Genomic DNA, 12,340 nt, shown 5'->3' on the forward strand with positions numbered 1-12,340 from the left:
CTCTGACATAAGAGCTATGGACCTTGGGGCCCCTACTGCATCCTGGGAAATTATGGCACTGAGAAGAGAAATGACCCATGTCACCCCCATGAAAACCCGGCTCAGAGCTAAATCTATTTACAATGCTCTAAAACGGCACACCGGATATATATCTTCATAGCATTCATAGCAGCTTTTTCTAATTGCCTCTAGATTCAAGGTGATTCATCACTAAGATTATTTATTTAGCACATAGACAAATGTGCTGTTTGCCCAACAGCAACAATCAGAGTAACAAGGTCAAAACCGGGCCAACACAGAGACTGGCAGCCTGGCGGGAATCATGGTCTGTCATTCTTCCATGCAGATGGACCAAGCGGCACCACAATGAAGACAGCCAACAACAGAAAGAGGAAGGAGGGGGCAGAGACGGAGAACCACAGAGCCTCCATCCTAAGACAGTAGAACACAGAACCATGTGGCTCAGGCTGCTCTGGGTGTGTCTCTATTGGTAAAATCCATCTTTTCTGTGTCTTTTTTAATAATTTTGTGTCTTTTTTGGGTAATTCTGTCTCTTTTTTGGTAATTTTGTGTCTTTTTTAAATAATTTTGTGTCTTTTTTAATAATTTTGTGTCTTTTTTTGGTAATTCTGTGTCTGTTTTTGGTAATTCTGTCTTTTTTTAAATAATTCGGTGTCTTTTTTAATAATTTTGTGTCTTTTTTTTGGTAATTCTGTGTCTGTTTTTGGTAATTCTGTCTTTTTTTAAATAATTCGGTGCCTTTTTTAATAATTTTGTGTCTTTTTGGGGTAATTCTGTCTCTTTTTTAAATAATTTTGTATGTTTTTTGGTAATTCTGTGTCTTTTTTTAAATAATTCAGTGTCTTTTTTAATCATTTTGTGTCTTTTTGGGTAATTCTGTCTCTTTTTTAAATAATTTTGTATGTTTTTTGGTAATGCTGTGTCCTTTTTGGTCATTTTGTCTTTTTTTGGTGATGATTTCAAACTCCCACATGTATTCTGATGCATTTCATTGGCCAAGAGACCAAAAATAGGTAGAAAAAAAATACAAATACTACAAAACGACGTACCATTTGGCTCAGGCTGCTCTGGGTGTGCCTCCTCTATCGGTTAAATCCATCTTTTCTGTTTTATGGCCGTTTTCCCAGCCGTGAGACAATAGTATGGACATCATTAGCTAAGTGGTGGCTGGATGACAGGCGGTGGCGCTGGGATCGATAGCGGCAGGCTGAGCCCTCCGCGGGGCCCAGCAGTGCTTACTCATCAGCCCTTGGGCCTGCACCAGCTCCAGCTCGGGCCAGAAACTGGGCCGGGGCCAGATAAGGGATGTGGAGGTGTCGGGGGCTCGCTGCCTGTGATAACAAATGGCCGTGAACAGCCACCTTATCTTCTCACCTTAAAGAGGATATGATGTCCACTGTCACACAGCTGCCTAACGGCCAGAACCGCTCTGACAGGTATGTTATGAGGGTGAGCTGGGGTCAGACACTGTTACGGTTACATTGTGTGTGCCTGTTTGTGTGTAGAGGATTGTATATTCAGTGGTGGAGGAAGTATTCAGATCCCGTACTTAAGTAAAAGTACTAATACAACACTAATAACCATTAATTAACAAGTACCGTATTTTCCGGACTATAAGTCGCTCCGGAGTATAAGTCGCACCAGCCATAAAATGCATAATAAAGAAGGAAAAAACATATATAAGTCGCACTGGAGTATAAGTCGCATTTTTGGGGGAAATTTATTTGAAATTTAAAATAAAAATAGAATAGAGGCAACAACAGGCTGAATAATTGTACGGTATGCTTACGTTACATGACACAACTGAGAACGTGCCTGGTATGTTAACATAACATATTAAGAGTTATTCAGATAACTATAGCGTAAATAACATGCTAAGAAGTTTACCAAACCATCCGTGTCACTCCAAATAACTAAAATCTAATGAAATCTTCATCCTCGGTGTCACTTTTAAACAACTCCGCTAACTCCGGAGGTAGAAGATGCGGCGCTTCTTCTTCTACGTCGCTTACGTCAGACTCATCCTCATACTCGGCCTAGAGCGCCCTCTTGCGGTTTAGTGTGAAAATAACATGTGAAATGATATACCGGTAATAATGTGTTAATAATTTCACACATAAGTCGCTCCAGAGTATAAGTCGCACCCCCGGCCAAACTATGAAAAAAACTGCGACTTATAGTCCGGAAAATACGGTAATAAGGCATTGTTCTCGCTTTAGATCCCTTTAGCTGCAAAAAGCATAGCTAACTGTTAACAAGTGCATAGTTAACTTATAATAGATGAGCAATAAAGTATATTTTAATATCAATAAGCAAACAAAAGATTAATAAAGGCATGGCAAAGACATAATGGGTGGGTTATGGGTGTTTGTTATGCTATTATGAAGAATTATAAGATACTCATGAGGCTTTTATTAATGTTCTTATTAGAAATCTCTTATAGCCAGTGGTGGAAGAAGTATTCAGATCCCGTACTTAAGTAAAAGTACTAATACAACACTATGAAATTACTCCACTACAAGTAAATGTCCTGCATTCAAAACTTACTGAAGTAAAAGTACAAGTATCAGCATCAAAATGTACTTAAAGTATCAAAAGTAAAAGTACTCGTTATGCCGAATGGACCCACTCAGATTGTTTTATATATTCTAAATATCTTATTACATTATTTGTATTGATGATTTTATGTAAGCAGGGTTTTAATTTTGTAAAGATATGGCTCATTTAAGCACTTAATATACTGTTATAAGATTTGATAAAATAAAAAAAGTCTAATCACCTTAAATTGATCATATGTTTTATGTTGAATCTCGACCTGAAAAGTAACTAAAGCTGTCAGCTAAATGTAGTGGAGTAAAAAGTACAATATTTGCCTCAAAATGTAGTGAAGTAGAAGTATAATAATTTGTCTTTTTTGGTAATTTTGTGTCTTTTTTTTATAATTTTGTGTCTTTTTTGGTAATTCTGTGTCTTTTTTAATAATTTTGTGTCTTTTTTGGGTAATTCTGTCTCTTTTTTAAAATAATTTTGTATGTTTTTTGGTAATTCTGTGTCTTTTCTGGGTAATTCTGTGTCTTTTTTTAAATAATTCTGTGTCTTTTTTAAATAATTTTGTGTCTTTTTTGGGTAATTCTGTCTCTTTTTTAAATAATTTTGTATGTTTTTTGGTAATTCTGTGTCTTTTTTGGGTAATTCTGTCTCTTTTTAAGTACTTAATATACTGTTATAAGATTTGATAAAATAAAAAAAGTCTAATCACCTTAAATTGATCATATGTTTTATGTTGAATCTTGACCTGAAAAGTAACTAAAGCTGTCAGCTAAATGTAGTGGAGTAAAAAGTACAATATTTGCCTCAAAATGTAGTGAAGTAGAAGTATAAATTTACAGAAAATAGAAACACTCAAGTAAAGTACAAGTACCTCAAAATTGTACTTAAGTACAGTACTTGAGTAAATGTACTTAGTTACTTTCCACCACTGTGTATATTGTGTGAGTGAAAAACACTTTGTAATGCCAATTTTCAAACTCTCAGATTTGGCTCGCATCAACCATGAATACTAAACAATAACAGCCGCGTAATGATTGCAAATGTTAAAATCGCCCGGGGCGAGCTCCAAGTTAGGAATACCTAATCACAACGTTGTTAAAAAAATGTCCCTTGTCAAAATACAAGAGTTTGGTGTGTCCTTGTATGTGCAGGAGAGGGACAGTGTCAGCACATGTTGAGTGGGGAGACGCCAGAGGCCTCCACAGTGTGACCAGAGACCCTGAAGTGGCATCTGAGACAAACATCTAGTGACAAGGTGGTGCCCTCCCTGTGTCCTTAACCACAGCTGACAATAACATTGCACTTTGCTCCAAGGACAAAAAAAAAAAAAAGTTGAGGGAGCCATGGGAACGGAGCTAAACAGAAAAGGAAATGAAAATGAAAAAGACAACAGAAAAGAGAGAAAACAGCAGAGGGGCAACAAGAGCGATCGATAGAGCTTTAGGAGGAGTTTGAGCAAAGTAAGAAAAACTTTGGGGTCGAATGAGATACTTTCAAAGGCCTCTGAACCAACATGGTCTCACAGAAATCCGTGGAATAGCCACGGAATCGCTCAAATTTCCGTGAAACTGACACGGATTTCGCTACAATGCAAGTTAATGACAGTCATATCCCGTGGCTATTGGTTTGTTCCAAGTCATGTGACTTTCAAGGTCCCGGCGGTCAGAACAAAAAACATGGCGGACAGTTCTCTCATTTTTAGTGAAAAATCAATATTTTGACTTAGTTTCTGCATAAAAATGGATTTTGATCACATTTCTAGCGAGAAATATATGTTTTATTTTCTAAATCTTCACTCAGTGAATGTACATAATCACTTTGTATGTTGGAATAGCCACGGGATATGATATATGTTTGATATATGATATTTTTCTGGCGAGATCTTCACCACAAAGTGATTATGTACATTCACTGAGTGAATATTTAGAAAATAAAACATATATTTCTCGCTAGAAATGTGATCAAAATCCATTTTTATGCAGAAACAAAGTCAAAATATTACATTTTTCACAAAAAATGAGAGAACTGTCCGCCATGTTTTTTGTTCTGACCGCCGGGACCTTGAAAGTCACGTGACTTGGAACAAACCAATAGGAAAAAATATCAATGGAATAGCCACGGGATATGACTGTCATTAACTTGCATTGTAGCGAAATCTGTGTCAGTTTCACGGAAATTTGAGCGATTCCGTGGCTATTCCACGGATTTTGAGTTAAGCGAAATCCGTGGCTATTTCACGGATTTCTGTGAGACCAGGTTGGTTTTAGGCAAAGTTTGAGCAAAGTAAGAAAAACTTTGGGGTCGACTTTCAAAGGCCTCTGAACGCACCTTTTCCCCTCCCTCTCCTCTCTACTTCTGTCCCTTTCTTTTCTCCTCTGATGCTTATCAGTCTGTGATTAAATCTGCCATCTTTAATTAGGATACGTTGGAAGTAGAACACCTCTCCGCCTCCCATCTCCTCCCCTCTCTTCTCGTCTGTGTGCTGCAGGTGTACAAACACACCTCCAATAAAGTTGTCAGGACGCTTTGGGCAGAAGCAGCATGCAGGAGGCATCAGGATAAACAGACAACATGGTGGAACGGCACACAGACTAAACATCATGTCCCTGCAGTGTCACTGTGCATTACCCATGAGCATTAACATCCACGTATCTAAAGTGGTTATATTTTGACAAGGAACAAACTCAAAGAGACAGTGAGGACTTACAGTACATGGACTATATTCACCATAACTTACTTCCTGCCTCTGCAAACTGCTTGTAAACTGCCAAACACTGAAAACATTCCTGCACCATCTTTCACAAGACAACTAATCTTATTATAGCTAATGTGTAAAAATGAAATGGAAAAAGCAAATTGCTGCAGTAAGTCACACAACCTATTGCTTTCAATTACAATGTTTACACACCAGTTAGAGGAGAGGAGCTGTGGTGAGGTGAAGAGACAAACCTTTTGCTTCCCCAAGTTGTAATATTACACCTGACAGGAGCAGCTTACATGTGCAGCCAGTCTTATAGATAAACAGCCCAACCTCAGAGTCTCTGCACTCACTGAAGCTGCTGTTACAGAAGCCTTTTTATCCCTTTTTTCCGAATAAAATTAATCCGACTGATGATACCCAAAGATGTCCACCTCCAGCAGTAAATAAAATTACTGCACAAGGTGTCTGACTGACATATTCCACAATCAGAGAGAAATGTTCCACCTCTCTCCACACTGAAGAGGACAGACATGCATTGAGAGCTTAGCAACATTATTGCTTCACTGCAGAGCTTCCTACTGAACCAACAAGTTGTTTGAGAACACACACAGCGTTAGCACTCCTGCAGCTAGCGAACGGAAGAAGGTGTGCCACCTGCAACACCTGCCATCATTCAGAACGGCACAACATATTGACTTTCTGAAAATAGAAAGTAATTGAAGAGAGTATTTACATGGAAAACTATCATGTGCAAACAGTAAGTGTGATCACAGGCAATGGCTGGTTTATTCTCATCAAGCTCGTTATATTCATTCATTTATCTTCTCCAAGGCTACATCCACACAGCTGTGTTTTTGTTTTAACATGCAGAACTTTTGCTACTCCAGATTTGTTTCCGATTCCCGGAAATGCATCTGATTAGTTATAGAGCTCAAGTAATTATAGCTAGGCCTATATATATACCTTTCTACCATTTCATTCTTCCTGTGTGGATACCTATTTCCCATGGCCATGGCTTGCTTGTATCAACAGGTAATGATTGTGGTGTTGTTCTAATATGTGGCTGCATTGGCTTTGCAATGACTCACAGTCAATGTTTTCTGATGGTTGGCCACGTTACACAACCCTGATTCTAAAGAAGTTAATAAAAGCAGAAAGCATCAAATTTAGACTTCAGTGTATATTGACGAAAACAAATCAGTCTGAACATATAAAATATGAAATATATTGTCTTTATATGGTCCCCAATTGAATATATGTCAAAAAGGATTAGCTAATGATCCGTTTTATTCAGGGTTCAAACAAGTTTTTGGATTAGGGTTGTATGGTTACCACGGATACGCTTCAAGATTTTAGCTCTTTTTTTAGATTTTAGATCTTCCGCCACAGGCTGAAGATCTATCTCTTCCAATAATACCTCGGTTAAGTCATGGTCACCTAATTTAATAAATTTATTTTAAAAATTAAAAATAAAATAAAATAAAAAATGCTCTTCTTTAACATATAGCACTCCTGAACAATGACAGTTGGCTCTTAAAAGTTATGTACTTACTTGATTCCTGTGGTCTAAGTCTGGTACCATCAGGTTGAATGCACTTATAGTCTTATTAAGTCGCTTAGGACAAAATCGTCAGCTAAATGACATGTAATATAATGTTATGTAATAATGTCAAATAAATATATTTTCTTCTTTTTCACCATTGTTCTTCCTCCATAGTATTTACTATTTTCTCCCAGTGTATGTGATTCAGAAATGACTCATACAGTGCTAAAATGCTCATGTGGATGTACATAGTTTTGTGTGTTTTAAAATGAAACTGTATTAGCGTGGATGCAGCCTAAATCTTCCCCTCACCTTTGACCCCTCCTCGCCTCCTATCCTCCTCGCCTCCTATCCTATCCTCCCCACACAACACACAACCAGGCCTCGTAGGTGGACTTCCTACAGGAAACCCAGGGGCGCCACGAGGGAGAATCTCCAGGGAGAAAGTCAAACAATGACACACAGGGACTTCTCCTGACTGCAGCCCAATTTAGGCAATGAAGCCTGGAGGCTTGTGAGTGACATGAGGGTAGGTCAGCTCGACAGGTTAAGACAAAAATGAAAACTAAGTGTTGGGCTGGTGTGGGAAATGTGTGAGTGTGTGTCCACAGACTACAAACATGCTCATAGTTATCCTTTAATACTTGTGTAGGTGGATTTCAGGGCCGTCTCTCTTTGTTCCTGAGGGCGCGCAGGTCCCAGTGTCTACAGCCTTAAAAACCCAAAGTACAGTCAGGGTAAACACTGACTCACTTGAAAACAATCAGAGGCTGTTATGCCCTTAATATGATAATGAAATGGAATTGTATTCATGCATGGCAAGCCTAGTCCCCTGCACAATAAAGAAAACTTGGAGAAGTCCGTGTTGGCACTCTTTGTCGGTGGTGCAAACTTTTTGTGTGTGATTACAGCAGCAGAAGTCCAACCTATTGAACCCTGGGCAGTGGCCTCATTTCATTGGCAGTGACTCAATCATAACATCTTATCTACAGACACGCTGACTCATGGAATTCAGCTGTGGCCAATAGCCAAGCAGCAGGGTTGCTTATGGCTGTCATTGATTGGTTGATCCCTGAGCACAAAGCTGAAAGGGCACATACCAGGAACACAGCCTGAAGCACAAACTGGCAGCTCGCCTTTTACTTTACTCTCTCATTGGTTTTTATTCCTCCACCGACTGACTACCTACTTTGTTGTGTCACTCGCTCCCTGTTCCTACTTTCTCCCCTCATGTTCCCTCTGTACACTGCTTCCAAATTACCATAGCCCATTAGCCTTGCCCCTCTGTTGTGTAATTGTATCTGGAATAGCAAAGCAGGGCTGCTCACGTCCAGAGGTCACCATTCCTCTGTGGCTTACATCCTGGTCCTTCATCTCCATGGTCACCGTGCTTCTAAACTGTGTCTTTTTTTTCCACCCTTTGGAAAGAAATATGGCTAGGCTAGTTAAAACTATCTCAACAGAGCCCTACAGCCTCCATTCGAAGCATTAATCATATCAAAAGCCCTTACTTTCCACTAGCATTATCCATTAATAATGCATTTGTATTGGAAAAGCAATACCATAATAAGGTGGGCTTGGAATAGAGAGCAAATGCAATCTTTATTACCGATTGATTTCAATAAAAATTACTTTCAAACTTCTTGTGAGAACCATTTGTTATAAAAAAGCTTATGCATAAGAATACTTGTGATATTTCCTTATCAGTTTGTTCCCTCAAATAGAAACTAGGCAGGACCACGATTGCTGATCTGGGGTCAGCTCCCTCATACATAATTCGGCCATTAGAGTGGCTCTTACACAGAGTAGGGGCACACTACAGAGGCCTCTATATCAAAATGTCCCCATCTGCAAATCTGTAATGAGCATGGGAGCTGAAACTGTGGGGAGAGAAGGGAACCTCAGTTCAACTGAGGCAGGCACACTTTCTAATGGAAATTCAGATACAATCATCCCAGAATGCACTTCTCTCTGCCTAATAATCGGCCACTAGAACAAGGCCGCCATTGAGAGGAGAGTGACTGTAATCTGGTCCACCAAACTCCAAAGCTGCCCGCTATAATTAGCTCCTTTCTCCATCAAACACAGGCTTACACTGACTCACAAGCAAAAAAACCTCTCCTTTTAATACAAGAGAGGAGAGATTTAGCGAGTGGCACATTTTCAGATGAGCAGGGACATTTTCCCATCCTTGGCATATGGAGTCGCCCTGCGTTGACAGGTATGCTGGCTGTGAAATCGTCAAACAAGCGAGTGAGAGGCCGGCGTTTCATTGAGAGGCACGGTGGTTTGTGGAAATACAAGCCTGGTTTGACATGGAATTAATAGAGTATGGGTCAAGTTTTACAAACCGAGTGATATCACAAACCAGAAACACATTGTTCCTTATCAAAATAACTCACAGCTGGGCTTACTGATCTGGAACGGGTTTTACACTATAAAAGGGCTCAAGTGCTTTCCGATTCTCGTTTGATTGCTGGTTCAGTGTTGAGAAGTGGAGTGAAGACTGCCAAAATTAGCAACCTGGTCTCACAGAAATCCGTGGAATAGCCACGGAATCGCTCAAATTTCCGTGAAACTGACACGGATTTCGCTACAATGCAAGTTAGATCTTCACCACAAAGTGATTATGTACATTCACTGAGTGAATATTTAGAAAATAAAACATATTTCTCGCTAGAAATGTGATCAAAATCCATTTTTATGCAGAAACAAAGTCAAAATATTAATTTTTTCACAAAAAATGAGAGAACTGTCCGCCATGTTTTTTGTTCTGACCGCCGGAACCTTGAAAGTCACGTGACTTGGAACAAACCAATAGGAAAAAATATCCATGGAATAGCCACTATATATGTCTTTAACTTGCATTGTAGCAAAATCCGTGTCAGTTTCACGGAAATTTGAGCGATTTTGTGGCTATTCCACGGATTTCTGTGAGACCAGGTTCAAAATTAGACTTGATATGAGGAGAAAATATCCCTCCGCTGTTTCAAACCCTGCGTTTATCTGGAATATGGGACAGAATCTCACCACCAGTGTGCTCATCAAAGGATGTATCCGCATCTCTGGCCTACATCCTGACAAACAAAGCCTGCTCTACTCTAATCCCAGGAACATGTTCTAGTCCAAGGACTCACGACACGATCTGCAGCCCGGAGGCAGGCAGGCAGGCAGGCAGGCAGGGGTGAGCGGGTATGCTGGTAGCTGGCCCTGCTGCCTGGGCAAATGGCACGGCTATTAGGGGAAGAAGAGGCTTCCTGGAGAGGTGTGACTGCACTGCAAAGGGCCCAATCAAGCAGAGAACAGAAGTGCTGACAGCTGCTAATGCATTTACCTGAGAGCAGAGAGACTGTCTTGCCAAGGAAAGTGTGTGTGTTTACTTCCTTCATAGCATGGTCTCTCCAATAAGGTTAATTAAGATCAAAGGGAGAGAAAAAACTCATCAAAAAGCAGCCGGTCAAAGCAAATGCTGGGTTATGAGAAGACTTATTTTAATTGGAAAGGATGCAAAAAATCCATTATTAAGACGACAAAGTTCCTGTTTTGAAAATACAACCCTCTATCTGGCAGTGACACAGCAGTACAGGCCACAGCCCTGGCTGGCTGTGTGCACACCTCTCTGCGTTAAGGCCATATCACAAACCGACACGGACATTCCCCCACTTATCTGGCTCTCTGAAGTCTTTCACAGTCGATGCTGAAATCAATAATCCAGACGCAGGTAGAAAGATCACTTTTGAAATGAAAGTACTGAAGTCCGGTGGAAGGACTGACAAAAAGGGAGTGGCTAGTGTTGCAATGACCACTTTGCAGTGGCAGTGAAAAAGCTGTGGCACAAAACAGATTAATAGTAGTGTTAATTGTTATCATTAGGGTCACATTAATCTGCCTATCTGCACCTTATCTTGGAACATGCAGCATCCAGACAGTCAAGTTAAATATCCACATCTGAGATATTTAATTGGTGGAAGAAAAGCGACACATACACTGTATATGTTGCCTGAGAGGCTTTGAGTCATTTATGTGACAGGTACAGTGAAAGGGAAGTGAACAGAGTTACCTCCCGGCAGGGCGTACACACATTATCTAACTGTGTCACCAGGAAGCCCTGTACATACAGCTTTGATGTTTGCAAAGTTAGTAGGACATTTAACAAGAGAAAAAATAATCCCTCATAACAAACATTTGATATCTATTTAAGAGCTGACCTAAATCTGCTGAGGGCCATGCTTTGTGGCTGATAAAATGTCAAAATAAAAGCCCAGGCAGCTACATTACCTCACAACTTCACAAAAGCACATTTATAAATTAGCTGAAATGTTCATTTTTAACCCAGGGGATGATCAGAACATTAATAAATACACAAAACATGCAGCATCAAACAGTTGCTTGACAGCACAGTCCAACCCAAACATCCTATTTCCCCTCTCCAAATGAAAGTCCTTATTCCTCATTGTATTCTACACACACAGGGGAGTTTCTCCAGGCCTGACAAGACCAATGCATTCCAGGTGTTGTTGTCCAAACCATTTTAATGTTTGGACAAGAACCATTTTTATGACCCCCTTTCTCCTTTGTAAACTTCCTTTTTAAACATGCACAGGGCAACTGTAACCTACATTTAATATAACATGGTTTTTTTGTATTATACACCCACGCATGGTCTTTAGAATAATCATTATTATTACTATTAAGGGCTTGAAATCACACCAGCCCTCAGGGGGACTGGGGTTGACTCCCAGTTTCTTGTTTTTCGCAGCACTTCAAATTAACCCAAGCTGCAATGTAGGGAGGAAAACGCCTTAAAATATATTTTCAACACTGTTTCAAATTGTGCATTCACATGTATATTAAAGCAAAGAAGAAGAGTATCGAGTGTAGTCTACATACCATAGCATTCCTGCCTCTCCAGCTCTCGTCCACTCCTTTATTTCGCTCTCTGCGACTCACAGCCGGTGAAAGACTTTAAAAAACAGAGAAAAACACTTCCTACCAGCACTCACATCGATTATTTTCCGCTTTTTTTTCAATAAACTCCCTATCTGTCCATTGCTCCCCACATTAAGTGCTCGTTTTCATCAGACTGAAGTTTTCAGAAACGAGATGCATATCTCTCTCCCTGTCTGTGGAGAGGAGGAAAAAAACAACTAAATTCTCGTCAGGAAAAGAAAAAAAAATCAAACTCCAGTCTTTTCTCCAAGGCTGGAAACCAGGAGAAAAGGGGGAGGCGTTGTAAAAAGCGCTGTTTCGGTGTGTTTTTTCCTTCTTGGTTCAACCACCACGTTGTTTTGACCAATTATTATTTCCTTTGTTGTGTCAAAAATAAAGAGTCCGTATGAAACGCGATCACAAGCTCTGCCATCATTGAGCAAAGCGTCGCTTTTTAGCGCACAACAGCTCGTCCGACCCTCTTGTATTTTCCTTTCCAATGTTAAGCCCCTTACAGGCGAAATGTGTGACGGTGTGTATAAGTCTATTTTTTTTTCAGCTTCCCAATAATGGCGGACCTTCTCCCGAATCCAGCA

At 40.0% G+C, this 12,340-nt stretch overlaps 1 protein-coding gene across 1 annotated transcript in view; it reads right to left on the bottom strand.

The window, feature by feature from the left end:
• The window catches only part of arhgap35a (Rho GTPase activating protein 35a), a 104,248-nt gene extending 91,908 nt beyond the window's left edge, over positions 1–12,340 (bottom strand). The window contains exon 1 of the mRNA XM_059331704.1: positions 11,706–12,340. The gene's annotated coding sequence lies outside the window, so the exon portion shown is untranslated. The remainder of the gene's footprint in view (positions 1–11,705) is intronic.

The sequence above is a fragment of the Centropristis striata genome, chromosome 4, assembly GCF_030273125.1.
Source record: "Centropristis striata isolate RG_2023a ecotype Rhode Island chromosome 4, C.striata_1.0, whole genome shotgun sequence".
NCBI classification, from domain to species: domain Eukaryota; kingdom Metazoa; phylum Chordata; class Actinopteri; order Perciformes; family Serranidae; genus Centropristis; species Centropristis striata.